At 33.2% G+C, this 5445-nt stretch overlaps 1 pseudogene; it reads left to right on the top strand.

The window, feature by feature from the left end:
* Window positions 1-3270: 3270 nt before the first annotated feature.
* Window positions 3271-4834, top strand: LOC100921424 (annotated as a pseudogene).
* Window positions 4835-5445: the final 611 nt, after the last annotated feature.

The raw sequence follows: 5445 nt of genomic DNA, 5'->3' as shown, positions 1-5445 counted from the left end.
AAATTTAGTGACCTGCCCAGGGACACACAGCCAAAATGTATCAGACACTGGATTAGAACCCATGTCTTCCTGTCTCTAATGTGAGTTCACCAATCATTGTGCTACACTTTCTTTAAAAACTTTAAAAATATTGTTGTTCCAGGGTATAAAACTTTCTTTCAAATGACCCTGATTAATATCATGAAACAGAGCAAGGTATTATAGGGAATGTAGCTTTGGAGTAGATATCTCTTATATTCTTCCATTAGTACAATAGAAATTGAAATTCCCTACTAGAAGATAGACCATTGGAGAATTATGGAAATCAGTTTTCTGCTTTGGATGTGAGAGAATAAGGATCACTTATAATTTAAGGAAACTTTTTTCCTAAGGAAGAAAAATTTTTTTCAGCATTTTCTAACTAACGTCTTGAGAAAATTAAGACACTGTAATGCTCAAACAGCTAATTGCATTTAGTTTATGTTCACTTTTTTATAGTCACTTAAAATAAATAATTCTCATATAGAAACTGAAGAAATAGTCATATTTTGAAAGCTTAAGTTTAGAAGGTATCAGAAAGAACTGTTATATTCTACACTCTAGACTTCATAAAATGTCATGTTCTGTCATCCTATAAGAATGTGACATTTTCATGACATTATATTTTTATATCTTCCTATTGCTTCCTTTTGCAACTGACATCTTTTTTTATGTTTTTTAAAAATTTATTTTTATGCCAACCATTTAAAAATAAAATCGATAAACCCAGAAAGGAATTTCTACCTCATTCTACATGAAATTACATGCTAGGGGCATGACAAAAAAATAACACTGTCATTTAGATTTTAAAATATGAATATTTTAAGGGTTTCATATATATATATATATATATATATATATATATGTTTGTCATATACAATCACATTTGTTATTTATTTAATTTTTATTCTTTGAGTTGGTAAGGCATAATGGTGTAATATGTTTCAAAAAACCTGATTCAAATCCTAGCTTTGCTACTTATTTCCCATCTGACCTTGAACATGAGGCTTAATATTTCTCAGTTTCTCTTTTTTTTATCTGTAGAATTTGATGGATTGGGCTAAAGAATGTACAGGCAAAATAATTTTTTTAAAAAAAATCTATGTTTCCTGTACATAGGGATATATTGATCTAGGCAATCTGCTTTTAAATATTTCAATGCTCAGATTCTGAGCATTTACATCTCAGAAATCAGCAAATGCTGTCAATCAGGACTTGACTTATTGTTTTGTTTATTACTGTGCCCCCAGAAAGCTAATTGTTAAATATTTACCACTACACCCATGCCTGTATTACACAAAGGTAAAGGAATGAGGTAAATGGTATGAACTATTTGTGTACAGCAACAGGTACTCCCAGAGACAAATATGCCATAACTTTATGTACTTAAGCATTTTTGACATATACTAATATTACATTGCTAGTTTACCATAAAGAAAAAATCAAGGGCTTTCTATCAGCAACATGGCTATAAATTAGTTTGAATTATAGAGTCATTAGAAGATGAGTGACAAAAAATAAGAGATTAAGAACCTGGAGGACATATTAATCTACTTTTCATTGATGCAAGGAGAATACTTCCTGGTTGACAGATACTGTGAAATAAAAGGCATGTTCAGCAAAAAATTGTAATCTTTTTCTATATTGTATTAAATTCTAAACTGGGTCCCTTCATTTTAAAGTGCTCCATTTAGAAGATACTTTGACTTTGCAATCAAAGTCTAAAATCTCTTTTTTAAAAGGAATTGTCATATTAGCAGACAGGTGCTAAATAATTTTATTGGCAGTAAACTTGTTTCTACAAATTAAGAACTCTTAAATAGACCAAAATATGTAATTCATTTACAATTAAATAAATTGGACAATCTGTGAACATCTTTATATTTCCCCATTTGTTTCAAAGTGTGTATTCTAACATGACAGCTTCTGGACCAATCCCATTTAATTATTTGGATCAAGTCTTCTCTACTCATCAGTGGAGATATTTAAAGAATTTCTGTAAGTACAGGATAAAAAAAAAAGCAATAAGCATCATGGTTTCTAGGTGCTAATGCAATAAAAAAAGATTTCCTAAGATTCCTCATGTGAATAGATTCGTCCTGACATTCAAATTAATAATTAAATGGAAATGATATATAAATCATAAACATAGTTGGATATTGTTTCATCATGCAATTATCCCAGGAAAATTTAATATAGCTTCCTTATTTTAGCAGAAATAAGTTTTTAATGCCATAAGGTAAAACTTTTCTAAATAATGCCAGTGCAACCCCTTTTTTTCCAATTATCCTAAACACATGGCATTCCTTATCATCCTAAATAATTAGAATTTCTATGTTTTTTATCATTTCTTTCAGTTTTCATTCATTTCTCACAGTATGTTGGTAAATATTACTGGCTTTAAAGTTAGTCCTAGAAAATAGATCCAGTTTCTATAGGAAATATTACTAAGGATTTATTCTCTTCATTCAAGAATCAAATTCCTTACTAAACTCATTTCTAAACAAGATACTAGTTAAGATCTTCAAAGTTTCCTTCTTTCCTTTAGCTTGAAGATAATTCTGAAGAGAGGAATAATAATGGCCTACCCTTTGATTGCATAAGATCAGGAGTATTTCAAATAATCACTTTAATTAATTTTGTATTATGTCATCACAATTGGTCTTAAAATATGATGAATACTATCAGAATTACAGGAGCAGCTAGATGGCATGGTGGATAGAGCACCAGCCATTAAGTCAGGAGGACCTGAGTTCAAATTTGATCTCGGACACTTAACACTTCCTAGCTGTGTGACCCTGGGCTAGTCACTAAACCCCGATTGCCTCATCAAAAAATTAAAAAAAAATATATATATATATAAGAATAATAAAATCTTGAGCTTGAAATGACTGGTGCTAAGCCCACTAGAATAGAAAACTAAGGTAGGGTGAGAGAGTGGGAAGTGGGTACTAGTGTAAAGTGGTGGTTGTTTATAATTTTGATGCTCCTTGGAATAGTGGTTCAGACCATATGATAGACATGATGATGAAGATAGGTTGATGATAGTGATGATGTGATTGATATAGAAGAATACCTGGAAGATGTCACTGAGGAAATAGAAAACTCAAAGCCTAGAGATAGTACTTCTCTTCCACCTCCATTATCAAAGGTTACCTACAAAGCCCCAGTTACAACAGGAGTTTACTTTGCAGATGCTTCTTTCTACATGGGTCGGATGGATTTTATCCAAAGTCAAGAAGGATAATACTGATGATTAGACTGCCAAATATGATGGTAAATGGGAAGTGAAAGAAATGAAGGAATCTAAACTTCCAGGAGATAAAGCACTTGTGCTATTACCATGAGCCAAACATCATGCCATCTCTGCAAGGTTAAACAAGTCCTTTATATTTGACACTAAGCCCTTTTTTCTTTGCTATAAAATAAATTTCCAAAATGTAATAAAATATGTGAAATTGTTTTCAAGAACCCCAGAATTAAATCTGGATCATTCCCATGACAAGATCCTTTGTGCGATGTTTGGTCCTGATAAATGTGGAGAGGACTTTTAACTAAGCTTCATCTGGCATAAAAAACCCACAGAGAAGCATGCTAAGAGACTAGACGCAGATCTAAAGGCCTACTTTACTGATAAGAAAACACATTTGTATACATAGTATACAAACACATTGTATACTAAAGTATTTGAAACATTAGTTGATCAAATGGTTGTGAATAGTGGGAAGTTACTGAATGATAAGATTCCTCCTGAAAATCCTTCCTGGGAAATTGAGGACCCAAATGACCAGAAGCCTCAGGATTAGGATGAGAGACCCAACATACCAGATCCTGATGCTGTCAAACCCGATAAATGTATTTGCTCCAATCTATATGAAGATGCTAAAATACCTGAAGGCTGCTTAGACGATGAGCCTGAATATGTATCTGACCCAGATGCAGAGAAGTCAGAGGGTTGGAATGAAGATATGGATAGAAAATGGGAAGTTTCCCAAATTGCAAACCCAAAATGTGAGTCAGCTCCTGGTTGTGGTGTCTGGAAAAGGCCTACCATCAACAATACCAATTACAAGGGCAAATGGAAAGCATCTATGTTTGACAGTCCTAACCACCAGGGAATCTGGAAACCCAGGAAGAATCCAGACTTTTGAAAATCTAGAGCCTTTCAAAATGATACCTTTCAGAGTTGTGTGTCTGGAGCTGTGGTCCATGACCTCAGGAATCTTTTTTTTTTTTTTTTAACATTATTATTTGTGCAGAACAAGGAGTTGCAGATGATTAAGCCAATGATGGGTTAGGGTCTTCAGAAAGCTACAGATGGGGTTGCAGACCCTGGTATCATGGGGCAAATGCTTGAAGCAGCGAAGGAACATTCATGGCTTTGGGTAGTCTATATTCTCACTGTGGCGTTGTTATTGTTCCTTGTGATTTTTGCTGTTCTGAAAAGAAACAGCCCAGCACTGCAGAGTATAGGAAGACTAATGCACTGATGCTCCTCAACCAGATAGGAAAGAAGACGAAGAGGAGAAAGAGGAAGAAATGGGGAAAAGAGATGAAGAAGGAGAAACTGAACAGAAAATTGAAGATAAAAAAGTGATACTGGAGAGGATGCAGGAACTTTTAGTTAAGAGGATGAATATAGAACACCTAAAGCAAAGGAAGAGGAAGTTTTGAACAGATCATCCAGAAAAAAAAAGCCACGAAGAGATTGAAAGAATTTGGGAACTTGATCTGTGATTTCTCCTTTTCTCCTACCCTCAATGTGATCCTAGGAGAGGAGCTGGATACATCTTGTATGCTGAAACTCAGAAAAAACTCAAAACTTTACCATCAACAACCAAATATCCAATGAAATTTTGAGCAACTAGTTGCAATTGCAATTTTGACAAAAAGAATGCCATTCTTATAGAAAGAAAGCATTTAATGTATGGTTTACAGATTCTGGGTGTAACTTGAAGCAACTAAACTTTTGAATTGTTTAGGGTCTTGTTTTTTTGGTTTGTGGTTGAAAACACTTAAGAAATAGAATGTTAGAATATTGCCAATCTTCAAGAACATTGATTTAATTTAGTGTTTTAATCTACCCAAGGAAAAACAGCAAAGTTTAGAAAAATATAGGTGATGAAATGTAATTTTTATAACATAGGTCATAAAAACCCCAAAAAAACTATGATAGTCCAAAACAAAACCAAAAGAATAGGAAACTAAGACAGAGAGAGGAAATAATCTGCTAAAAGTGCTACTATTGACCAAAACATAGGCCTTTTGACTCTACACAGTTCTATTTATATTATTCCCTGTTGTTCTATCAATGAATGTATTAAAAGGATTTCTTTGGAATTGGGAAATCTATACTTATCATACTATTTATGTGAGGCACTCACAATGAGTTCCACTCCAGAAGATCAGTAACTTATTTTAACTAAT

This window comes from Sarcophilus harrisii, chromosome 3 (genome assembly GCF_902635505.1).
Source record: "Sarcophilus harrisii chromosome 3, mSarHar1.11, whole genome shotgun sequence".
Classification (NCBI taxonomy): domain Eukaryota; kingdom Metazoa; phylum Chordata; class Mammalia; order Dasyuromorphia; family Dasyuridae; genus Sarcophilus; species Sarcophilus harrisii.
Note: the sequence above shows the minus strand (reverse complement) of the source record. Positions and strands in the feature narration are given on the sequence as shown.